Here is a 13,503-nt window from a genome sequence, read left to right on the forward strand (position 1 = left end):
TTTTAGCTTTTTTAGTTTTTTTAGTATTTTCCTTTTAGTTTTTTTGTAGTTTTTACCTTTTTTAGGTTTTTTTCTTCTTTTGTATTAATGCTAAAGCCAAGATTCAAACCTGAAACCTCTCGGACCTGGCACATAACGCTTTATCAACTCAGCTACTTCAGCTTGAATACATTCGTTTTTGAATTGGTATATGATGAAATTATTCAGACGTCATATAATGACGTCACTCGACAGACAGACAGACAGACTGACAGACAACATATTTTTATATCTATACTAGCTGTTGGGGTGGCGCTTCGCGCCACCCCAACACCTAGTTGGTGGGGGCGCTACGCGCCCCCCAATCCCCCCCGAGCGCGTAAGTCGTTACGCGCCATATTAGTTACGCGCCATTGTAGTTGTGTCCCTATGTCCCACCTGTGAATATAGATATATATATATATATATATATATATATATATATATATATATATATATACTAGCTGTTGGGGTGGCGCTTCGCGCCACCCCAACACCTAGTTGGTGGGGGCGCTTCGCGCCCCCCCCAAGCCCCCCCGCGCGCGTAAGTCGTTACGCGCCATAATAGTTACGCGCCATTGTAGTTGTGTCCCTAGGTCCCACCTGTGAATATAGATATATATATATATATGGTTTTAACTACGTAAAACTTGCGAATATACAACATTCTTTGCTGTCCCATTGTCTTTGCATATAAATAGATTGTCAGGTTATCCCCCTGTTTCCCCGGTGTCCCCGTTGTAGTTGTGTCCCTGTGTCCCGGTCGTCATTTATATTCCCTGTGTCCCGGGTCCCGGTCATCATTTGTATCCCGGTGTCCCGGTCTGTATATACATTCGTTTTTTAGTTTTGTTTTTCTCCTTTATTTTTTTCCTTTTTTTTTCTTTTTTAGCTTATTTAGATTTTTAGATTTTTTAGTTTTTTTTATTAGTTTTTAGTTTTTATTTCTTTTTAGTTTTTTTGTCCCGGTCGTCATTTATATCCCCCTGTTTCCCCCGGTGTCCCCGTTGTAGTTGTGTCCCTGTGTCCCGGTCGTTATTTATATTCCCTGTGTCCCCGGTCGTCATTTGTATCCCGGTGTATTTTAGTTTTTTTGTAGTTTTTGCCTTTTTTTTAGTTTTTTTTAGTTTTTTAGCTTTTTTATTAGTTTTTAGTTTTTTTTGTAGTTTTTGCCTTTTAGATAGTTTTTTTTTTTTTACTTATGTCCTGGTCGTCATTTATACTCCCTGTGTCCCGGTGCTTTGTTGATTGCTAATCGAACATTCCTTTTGTCCTGGTCGCTTTCTCTTTGAGTGTCGTCATTTATTAGTTTTTTCCTTTTTTTTTTTAGTTTTTTATTGGTTTTTACCTTTATTTTAGCTTATTTTTCAGTTTTTTCCTTTTTTTTAGTTTTTTTTTATTTTTTATTTTTTTTAGTTTTTTACCTTTTTTTAGTTTTTTTAGTTTTTTTAGTTTTTTAGCTTTTTTACTTTTTTTATTAGTTTTTAGTTTTTTTTTGTAGTTTTTGCCTTTTTTTAGTTTTTTTCAGTTTTTTTTTTAGTTTTTTATTGGTTTTTACCTTTATAGTTTTTTTAGTTTTTTAGCTTTTTTATTTTTTTTATTAGTTTTTAGTTTTTTTGTAGTTTTTGCCTTTTTTTAGTTTTTTCAGTTTTGACGTCACCTAATCCAGTTTTTTCAGGTGACGTCACCTGACACATCCATCCACACATCCATCCATCCATCCATCCACAGACAACTTATTTTTATATATATAGATATATATATATATATATATATATATATATATATATATATATATATATATGTGTGTTTTTAACTACGTAAAACTTGCGAATATACAACATTCTTTGCTGTCCCATTGTCTGTGCATATAAATAGATTGTCAGGTTTACCGACTCTTGAACATACAACATATAATGGTCAATGGGAAAACAATCCGTATTCAGATCTATACCTCATGATTCTAATGATTGCCCTTGAGCTTTGTTGATGGTGATTGCTAATCGACCATTCCCTGAGTCGCCATTGTCATTTATATATCCCCCTGTGCACCCCGGCGTCCCTTTGTAGTTATGTCCCTTTGTCCCGGTCGTCATTTATATTCCCCTGTGTCCCGGTCGTCATTTGTGTCCCGGTGTCCCAGTCTCTGATTTCTCTTTGAGTGTCCCGGGCGTCATTTATATTCCTTGTGTCCCGGTGTCCCGGTCGTCATTTATATCCCCCTGTGCCCCCCGGCGTCCCCGTTGTAGTTGTGTCATTTATATTCCCTGTGTCCCGGTCGTCATCCCGGTATACATTCGTTTTTGAATTGGTATATGATGAAATAAATTTTTAATTTTTTCCCTTTTTTTCCTTTTAGTTTTTTTTTATTGGTTTTGACCTTTTTTTAGGTTTTTTAGTTTTTTTCTTTTTTCTTATTAGTTTTTTTTTGAAGTTTTTATCTTTTTAGTTTTTTTATTTTTATTTATATTTTTTTAGTTTTCTTTTTCTCCTTTATTTTTCAGTTTGTTTCCTTTTTTTAGTTTTTTTTTTCTTTTTAGTTCTTTTAGTTTTTACCTTTTTTAGTTTTTTTTAGTTTTTTAGATGAAATTTTTTTAGTTTTATTCCTTTTTTTCTTTTCAGTTTTTTATTGATTTTTACCTTTTTTTTAGCTTTTTAGTTTTTTTTCGTTTTTTCTTTTTACTTTTTTTTTAGTTTTTATCTTTTTTATTTTTTTTATTTTTATTCTTAATTTTTTTTTTATTAGTTTTTAGTTTTTTTGTAGTTTTTGCCTTTTTTAGTTTTTCAGTTTTTTTTTTAGTTTTTAGATTTTTACCATTTTTAGCCTAACCAGGATTTGAACCTGGGACCTTCATTCTCCGTTCTGACACCCTCTCTCACCGAGTGACTACTCCAGCATGTTCATTTTGGTGTTTTAAATGGTATATTATTAACCAAATTAATGTGTTTTACAATATACTAAGCATCGTCATAACAAAAATGACGACAACTAATTTCATGACGTCAGTCAACACAGAAATTAAGTTCTGAAATAGTCATGAAATTAGTTGCCGTCATTTTTGCTTTGACGGTGACGTCATTCAAGTTATATAAGACATATGTTCACGTAGAAATCTATTAATGTTTAAGTTTACAATGACTGATGAAGATGCTCAAAGAGTCTATGCCAAAAAACTTGCTGCTGATAGAGAAAGTCAGAAAAGAAAGCGTGCCGAGGAACTATCAGCAGCAAGTTTTTTGGCATAGACTCTTTGAGCCTCTTAATCAGTCATTGTAAACTTAAACATTAATAGATTTCTACGTGAACATATGTCTTATATAACTTGAATGACGTCACCGTCAAAGCAAAAATGACGACAACTAATTTCATGACGTCAGCCGACACAGAAACATGACGTCACCTGATCCACAGAAAGACAGACAACTTATTTTTGTATATATAGAAGTCTATATATATAAAAATAAGTTGTCTGTCTGTCTGTGGATCTGTGGATCAGGTGACGTCATGTTTCGGCTGACGTCATGAAATTAGTTGCCGTCATTTTTGCTTTGAAGGTGACGTCATTCAAGTTATATAAGACATATGTTCGCGTAGAAATCTATTAATGTTTAAGTTTACAATGACTGATGAACTTACCATGGCAAAAGCCGATGAAGATGCTCAAAGAGTCTATGCCAAAAAACTTGCTGCTGATAGAGAAAGTCAGAAAAGAAAGCGTGCTGAGGAATCAAAAGAACAGCAAGGAAACAGGCTTGAGGCTGATAGAGAAAGAAAGAACAGAAAGCGTGCCGAGGAATCAAAAGAACAGCAAGGAAACAGGCTTGAGGCTGATAGAGAAAAAAAGAACAGAAAGCGTGCCGAGGAACTACCAGAGCAACGCGGAAGCAGACTTGCTGCTAAAAGAGAAAGTAAAAAAAGAAGGCGTGCCGAGGAATTACAAGAACAGCAAGAAATCAGGCTTGCTGCTGATAGAGAAAGTAAGAAAAGAAAGCGTGCCGAGGAATCACAAGAACAGCAAGAAATCAGTCTTGCTGCTGATAGAGAAAGTAAGAAAAGAATGCGTGCCAAGGAATCAGAGCAACCTGAAAGTTATCGCCTGGCATTCAGGTACAACCCAGTCGATGATTATAGCTTGAGTAGATGTGTTCAAATCGGGACAATGTCTAAAATTTGTCCCTATTGCAAGGCCTTGAAATTCAATGGTGAAACAATGGGAATGTGTTGCGCCTCAGGAAAAGTTAAACTTCCTCTATTGGCTGCACCACCAGAGCCATTGAAGACGAATGAATGCTTGCCTGAAAAATTCTAATTTATGGACACACGTAAAAATATTAAAATTAACTACAAATATGCGTGTCCGATTGCAAAACGATGACTCTGGTCAAACATTTTCAGATCAATTGCTGACAATTGGAAACGGAAAGCTCCCAGTAGACTCAATTTCAGGACGTATACAACTACCTGCTGATTTCTGTAATTTAGTGACGTCCAAAAATGAATTGATTGAAAAAGTATTTCCGAATATTCTAAAAAATTATAAAAATAATAAATGGCTAAGTGAAAGAGCGATTCTCGCACCCAAAAATATAGACGTCCACGAAATCAACAATATTGTTTTGACCAAGATCCGAGACCAGGCAGTCCTTTACAAGTCAGTCGACACAGTTTTGGAACCAAATGAAGCGGTTAATTATCCATTTGAATTTTTAAATTCCATAGATCTTTCAGGGTTTCCACCACACGTGCTACAACTAAAAATAGGCGTACCAATAATACTTTTAAGAAATATAAACCCACCAAAGCTTTGCAATGGCACTCGACTTGCCGTAAAAAAAAACAATGGAAAACCTAATAGAGGCCACAATCTTGACAGGGCCTTTTGAGGGTGAGGCTGTTCTTATTCCTCGCATTCCCATGATTCCAACGGATCTGCCTTTTCAATTTAAAAGATTGCAATTCCCAATTCGATTAGCATTTGCAATCACCATTAACAAAGCTCAAGGTCAATCATTAGAAAAATGTGGTATAGATCTTAATACTGATTGTTTTTCCCATGGACAATTGTACGTTGCATGTTCGAGGGTCGGTAAACCTGACAATCTATTTATATGCAGCGACAATTGGACAGCGAAGAATGTTGTATATTCGCAAGTTTTACGCAGTTAATTTGTATTGTATCTATCTATCTATCTATCTATATAAAAACGAGTTGTGTGTATGCATGTTTGTTTGTTTGTAAAAAGAGCGTTTGCATATGATGTCATTATTAGTACATACGGCTTTGTATATGCAGAGACAATGGGAAAGCCAAGAATGTTGCATATTCGCAATTTTTACGTAGTTTAACTACTGCAGACGAAATGAATGCTTGCCTAACAAATTCTAATTTATGGGCACACGTTAAAATATTAAAATTAACTACAAATATGCGTGTCCTATTGCAAAACGATGACTCTGGTCAAACAGTAGACTCAATTTCACGACGTATACAACTACCTGCTGATTTCTGTAATTTAGTGACGTCCAAAAATGAATTTATTGAAAAAGTATTTCCGAATATTCTAAAAAATTATAAAAATAATAAATGCCTAAGTGAAAGAGCGATTCTTGCACCCAAAAATATAGACGTCCACGAAATCAACAATATTGTTTTGACCAAGATTCGAGACCAGGCAGTCCTTTACAAGTCAGTCGACACAGTTTTGGAACCAAATGAAGCGGTTAATTATCCATCTGAATTTTTAAATTCCATAGATCCTTCAGGGTTTCCACCACACGTGCTACAACTAAAAATAGGCGTACCAATAATACTTTTAAGAAATATCAACCCACCAAAGCTTTGCAATGGCACGCGACTTGCCGTAAAAAAAACAATGGAAAACCTAATAGAGGCCACAATCTTGACAGGGCCTTATGGAGGTGAGGCTGTTCTTATTCCTCGCATTCCCATGATTCCAACGGATTTGCTTTTTCAATTTAAAAGATTGCAATTCCCAATTCGATTAGTATTTGCAATCACCATTAACAAAGCTCAAGGTCAATCATTAGAAAAATGTGGTATAGATCTTAATACTGATTGTTTTTCCCATGGACAATTGTACGTTGCATGTTCAAGGGTCGCTAAACCTGACAATGTATTTATATGCAGCGACAATTGGACAGCGAAGAATGTTGTATATTCGCAAGTTTTACCCAGTTAATTTGTATTGTATCTATCTATCTATCTATCTATATAAAAACGAGTTGTGTGGATGCATGTTTGTTTGTTTGTAAAAAGAGCGTTTGCATATGACGTCATTATTAGTACATACGGCTTTGTATATGCACAGACAATGGGAAAGTCAAGAATGTTGTTTATTCGCAATTTTTACGTAGTTTGAAACACATATATAAATCTATCTATATTTACAGGTGGGACACAGGGACACAACTACAATGGCGCGTAACTAATATGGCGCGTAACGACTTACGCGCGCGGGGGGGCTTGGGGGGATTTCTACGTGAACATATGTCTTATATAACTTGAATAACGTCACCGTCAAAGCAAAAATGACGACAACTAATTTCATGACGTCAGCCGACACAGAAACATGACGTCACCTGACAACTATTTTCATGACGTCAGCCGACACAGAAACATGACGTCACCTGATCCACAGATCCACAGACAGACAGACAACTTATTTTTATATATATAGATAGATAGATAGATAGAAGATAGATATATAAAAATAAGTTGTCTGTCTGTGTGTCTGTCTGTGGATCAGGTGACGTCATGTTTCTGTGTCGACTGACGTCATGAAGTTAGTTGTCGTCATTTTTGCTATGACGGTGACGTCATTAAAGATATTTAAGACATATATGTTCACGTAGAAATCTATTAATGTTTAAGTTTAAAATGACTGATGAACTTACAATGGCAAAAGCCGATGAAGATGCTCAAAGAGTCTATGCCAAAAAACTTGCTGCTGATAGAGAAAGTCAGAAAAGAAAGCGTGCCGAGGAATCAAAAGAACAGCAAGGAAACAGGCTTGAGGCTAAAGAACGCAAAACCGCGCAGTTACATGAAAATCCACCTGGACAGCGAGAGTCAAAACATATCAAAACTGAAAATTATAACAATGATGATTGGATTTGGGATTTTGACTTGGATAAGGTCATCAATGCCTACCAGATTATAGTTAAAATGTATTTCATAGTGAAGCTGAAAATAAAGAAGAAAAAGAAAACTGAAAAAAGAAAAAATGTAAAAAACTAAAAAATACTAAAAAGAAAAAACACTCAAATAGAAATTACAGACCGGGACACAAATGACGACCGGGACAGAGGGAATATAATACACCCCAATCAACATGAATGCTTCTTTCTACGCCTGCTTTTGGTGAATGTACCTGGTCTGACATCCTTTGAGTATTTGAGAACTGTAAACGGTACTAACTATACATGACACTTACCGTAGTGCATGCCAAGCTCTGAATTTATTGGAGAACGACCAACACTGGGATAACTGCATCAATGACGCGTGCGAAACGTCAACCCCAAGTCCAATTCGTGCATTGTTTGGCATCATTTTAACAACTTGCTCTCCATCAGCTCTTACAGAGTTATGGGAAAAATATAAGTCAAAAATGTCCGAAGATATACTCCATCGAAAACAGTTAGAGACGTCAGATATGACTTTTGATTTTACATCAGAAATTTATAACTACACTTTAGTTATTATAGAAGATTTGTGCGTACGTACGTATATATATATATATATATATATATATATATATATATATATATATATATATATATATATATATATATATATATATATATATATATATATATATATATATATATATATATATATATATATATTTAACTACGTAAATCTTGCGAATATACAACATTCTTGGCTGTCCCATTGTCTGTGCATATAAATGATTGTCAGGTTTACCGACTCTTGAACATGCAACATATAATTGTCCATGGGAAAAACAATCTGTATTCAGATCTATACCTTATTATTCTAATGATTGTCCTTGAGCTTTGTTGATGGTGATTGCTAATCGAACATTCCCTGTGTCCCCGTCGTCATTTATATATCTCCCTGTGCCCCCTGGCGTCCCCGTTGTTGTTGTTTCCCTGTGTCCCGGTTGTCATTTGTGTCCCGTTGTCCCATTCTGTAATTTCTCTTTTCGTGTCGCGGTCGTCATTTATATTCCCTGTGTCACGGTGTCCCGGTCGTCATTTTTGTTCCGGTCGTCATTTGTGTTCCGGTGTCCCGGTCTGTAATTTTTCTTTGAGAGTCCTGGTAGTCATTTATGTTCCCTGTGTCCCGGTCGTCATTTGTGTCCCGGTGCTTTGTTGATGGTGATTGCTAATCGAACATTCCTTATGTCCCGGTCGTCATTTATATTCCCTATGTCCCGGTGTCCCGGTCGTCATTTATATATATATATATATATATATATCTATATATATAAAAATAAGTTGTCTGTGGATCTGTGGATCTGTGGATCAGGTGACGTCATGTTTGTTCGCATATGACGTCTGAATTACTTCACACTAATACAAAAGAAGAAAAAAACTAAAAAAGGTAAAAACTACAAAAAAAACTAAAAAGAAAAAAAACTAAAAAAGCTAAAAAACTAAAAAAAACTAAAAAAAGGTAAAAATTTAATAACTAAAAAAAAACTGAAAAAAATAAAAAAAGGCAAAAACTACAAAAAAATAAAAACTAATAAAAAAAACTAAAAAAGCTAAAAAACTAAAAAAACTAAAAAAAAACTAAAAAAAGGTAAAAAACTAAAAAAAAACTAAAAACTAAAAAAGAAAAAAACTAAAAAAAAGGAAAAAACTGAAAAATAAAAGAGAAAAAGAAAACTAAAAAAATATGAATAAATATATATAAAAATAAGTTGTTTGTGGGTTATGTCTGTCTGTCTGTCTGTCAAGTGACGTCGTGTTTGTCCGCATATGACGTCTGAATTATTTCACACTAATACAAAAGAAGAAAAAAAACTAAAAAAGGTAAAAACTACAAAAAAACTAAAAAGAAAAAAAACTAAAAAAGCTAAAAAACTAAAAAAACTAAAAAAAGGTAAAAAACTAAAAACTAAAAAAAACTGAAAAAACTAAAAAAAAGGCAAAAACTAAAAAAAAACTAAAAACTAATAAAAAAACTAAAAAAGCTAAAAAACTAAAAAAAACTAAAAAAACTAAAAAAAGGTAAAAAACAAAAAAAAACTAAAAACTAAAAAAGAAAAAACTAAAAAAAAGGAAAAAACTGAAAAATAAGAGAAAAAGAAAACTAAAAAAATATTAATAAATATAAAAAATATAAATATAAATATAATATAAATTAGCAATCAACAAAGCACCGAGACACAAATGACGACCGGGACACAGGGAGTATAAATGACGACCAGGACATAAGTAAAAAAAAAAAAACTAAAAAACTAAAAAAATGGTAAAAACTACAAAAAAACTAAAAACTAATAAAAAAACTAAAAAAGGTAAAAACTACAAAAAAACTAAAAAGAAAAAAAACTAAAAAAGCTAAAAAACTAAAAAAACTAAAAAAAGGTAAAAAACTAAAAACTAAAAAAAACTGAAAAAACTAAAAAAAGGCAAAAACTAAAAAAAAACTAAAAACTAATAAAAAAACTAAAAAAGCTAAAAAACTAAAAAAAACTAAAAAAACTAAAAAAAGGTAAAAAACAAAAAAAAACTAAAAACTATAAAAGAAAAAACTAAAAAAAAGGAAAAAACTGAAAAATAAGAGAAAAAGAAAACTAAAAAAATATTAATAAATATAAAAAATATAAATATAAATATAATATAAATTAGCAATCAACAAAGCACCGAGACACAAATGACGACCGGGACACAGGGAGTATAAATGACGACCAGGACATAAGTAAAAAAAAAAAACTAAAAAACTAAAAAAATGGTAAAAACTACAAAAAAACTAAAAACTAATAAAAAAACTAAAAAATCTAAAAATCTAAATAAACTAAAAAAGAAAAAAAAGAAAAAAGGAAAAAATTAAAGGAGAAAAACAAAACTAAAAAACGAATGTATATACAGACCGGGACACCGGGATACAAATGACGACCGGGACACAGGGAATATAAATGACGACCGGGACACAGGGACACAACTACAATGGGGACGCCGGGGGGCACGGGGGGATATAAATGACGACCGGGACACCGGGACACAAGGAATATAAATGACGCCCGAGACACTCAAAGAGAAATCACAGACTGGAACACCGGGACACAAATGACGACCGGGACACAGGGAATATAAATGACGACCGGGACACAGGGACATAACTACAAAGGGGACGCCGGGGTGCACAGGGGGATATATAAATGACGATGGCGACTCAGGGAATGGTCGATTAGCAATCACCATCAACAAAGCTCAAGGGCAATCATTAGAATCATGAGGTATAGATCTGAATACGGATTGTTTTCCCATGGACAATTATATGTTGCATGTTCAAGAGTCGGTAAACCTGACAATCTATTTATATGCACAGACAATGGGACAGCAAAGAATGTTGTATATTCGCAAGTTTTACGTAGTTAAAAACATATATATATATATATATATATATATATATATATATATATATATATATATATATATATATATATATATATATATATATATATATATATATATATATATATATATATATATATATATATCTATATTCACAGGTGGGACATAGGGACACAACTACAATGGCGCGTAACTAATATGGCGCGTAACGACTTACGCGCGCGGGGGGGCTTGGGGGGGGGGGGGGCGCGAAGCGCCCCCACCAACTAGGTGTTGGGGTGGCGCGAAGCGCCACCCCAACAGCTAGTATATATATATATATATATATATATATATATATATATATATATATATATATATATATATATATATATATATATATATATATATATATATATATATATATATATATATATCTTGTTCTTTTTTGTGTTTATTCGCTTATTTTGCCCCCTTCCCTTTTTTTTAATGTCCCTTTTAATTCTTTTTCTGATACGTATTTGTTTAATTCTAGTTTGAAAAATTCTTATCTTTTGAAAGTTTTAATTGACTTATTACAGTTTAGTTATCGACTGATAAATAATTATTCATTATGAATTTTCTTTTTCATAGTTGTTTTTTGCATTTTTTCCAGTTTTAGTGCAACCATTTGATTTGTCGACTCCGAAGATTGTATTCAGCCCTTTGTGGGCTTGTGATAGAGATTTTTTTTTTTTTTTTTTTAATAAACATCTTATCTTATCTTAAGACTGAATAAGACCAAACTACTGTAAAGTAACTTGCCTGCCAACCGATGACTCACAATAACATCAAGACATGCGACTACACTAAAGCTTAGGTTCAAGATTAGAAAATTTAAATGAGAACAAGAAAAATGCTTAGAAATAAATAGAAGAAGAACGGATGAAGGGAAAAAATAAGATAAAATCAGTTCATTCAACAATCTACCAATGCCAAAAGTGACAAAATTAGGGTATCAGTCTTGGATTGAAACTTAGCAAACCTATTTAAGGCTTTAGCAAAAAGGTCAGCAACCCTTTAGCAGAAAAAAATTAAGTTTTTTTGTCTTAACAATAAAACATTTGGTGAAAACTTGCCATAACGGAAAAATATTAACATATGTATTTTGTGTCTATTTTAGAAAACACGTATCAAAATTGGGAGAGTACTAGCCCATTTGGCTGAGCCGGATAATCATAAACTTTGTCAAGAATAAAGTAATTGTAACATGCTTCACAATATGCAAGTTCGCCAAATTTAGTTTTTTTAATTTAGATCACATTAACGCAGGGTGTACACTTACAGGAAATATTCTGACTTGAAAAGCTTTTATTGTTTTTACTTGCTTAAAATTTCTTGCAAACGAACGATCAGGTCTTATGTTTGTTCTATTAGCTCAAAACTTAAAATAACAACAAGAGCTAAGAGCTCATAAGGTATGAGCTCTAACAAAATTCTAAGAATCAATAAATTGATTTAAAAGGAAAATCAGAGGCTTAATCCCGGTCAGAATTTAAAATGAGAGCTCTGAGTCACGATGTCCTTCTAAATACTAAAATTCAATAAGATCTGATCACCCACTCGTAAGTTATAAATACCTTATTTTTTCTAATTTTTCCTCTCCCTTTAGCCCCCCAGATGGTCGATTCTGAGAAGACGACTTTATCAAGTCAATTTGTGCAGCTCCCTGACACGCCTACCAATTTTCATTGTCCTAGCACGCCTAGAAGCACCAAACTCGCAAAACCACTGAACCCCTCCTTCCAACTTCCCCGCAGAGAGCGAATCCAGCATGGTTATGGCAATCACGTATCTACGACATTTGCTTATTCTATCCACCAAGCTTCATCCCGATTCCTCCACTCTAAGCGTTTTCCAAGATTTCCGATTTCCCCCAACTCCCACTAATGTCAATAAATTTGGTCGGGATTCGAAATAAGAGCTCTGAGACATGAATTTTTTCTAGATATTAAATGTCATTAAGATCCGGTCACCCGTTCTTAAGTTTAAAATACCTCAAATTTTCTAATTTTTCCAAGTTAACACCCCCAAGCTCCTTTAAAGAGAACGGATCTGTTCCGATTATGTCAATCACGCATCTAGAACTTGTGCTTATTCTTCCCATCAAGTTTCATCCCGATCTCTCCACTCCAAGCGTTTCCCAAGATTTCTGTTTCCCTCCTGCAACCGCTATGTCCCCGAACCCAAGTCGAGTCGAAAATGGAGCATCTGAGACATAATATTCTTCTATATATCAAGTTTCGTTAAGATCCGATCACCTAATCGTAAGATAAAGTTACCCAAATTTTCACGTTTTCCCAGAATTCCGGTTTCCCCCTCCGACTATCCCCAAAGTCATTGGATCTGGTTGGAATGTCTTGTTGTAAATAAGAGCTTTAAGGCCCAAGATACTTCTAAATATCAAATTTCATTAAGATCTGATCACCTGTTCGTAAGTTACAAATACCTCATTTTTCAAAATTAACCCCCCCCCCCAACTCCACCAAAGAGAGGAGATCCTTTTCGGTTATGTCAGTCACGTATCTTAGACTTCTTTTTATTTTTCTCATCCAGTTTCATCCTGATCTCACCACTTTAAGTATTTTCTAAGATTTCCGGGCCCATCCCCCAACTGCCCCCCCCCTGCTATGACGCTGAATCTGGTTGAGATTTAAAATAAAAGATCTGAGTTACGAGGTCCCTCTAAATATGAAGTTTCATGAAGATCTGATCACTCTTTCGTAAGTTAAAAATACGTCGTTTTTTCGATTTTTTCAGAATTAACCCCCCCCCCAAATTCCCCCAAATAGAGTGGATCTGTTCCAACTATTTGAATCACGTATCTGAAACTTCTTCTTATTTTTCCCACCAAGTTTCATCCTGATCCCTTCATTCTAAGCGTTTTCCATGATTTTAGG

The 13,503-nt window shown here is 33.9% G+C and overlaps 1 long non-coding RNA gene across 1 annotated transcript in view; it reads right to left on the reverse strand.

Annotated features, from left to right (window-relative positions):
- The window catches only part of LOC136041511 (uncharacterized), a 183,028-nt gene that overhangs the window by 13,261 nt on the left and 156,264 nt on the right, over nucleotides 1-13,503 (reverse strand). The window lies entirely within an intron of this gene.

This window comes from Artemia franciscana, chromosome 2 (genome assembly GCF_032884065.1).
Source record: "Artemia franciscana chromosome 2, ASM3288406v1, whole genome shotgun sequence".
In the NCBI taxonomy this organism is placed as follows: Eukaryota; Metazoa; Arthropoda; class Branchiopoda; order Anostraca; family Artemiidae; genus Artemia; species Artemia franciscana.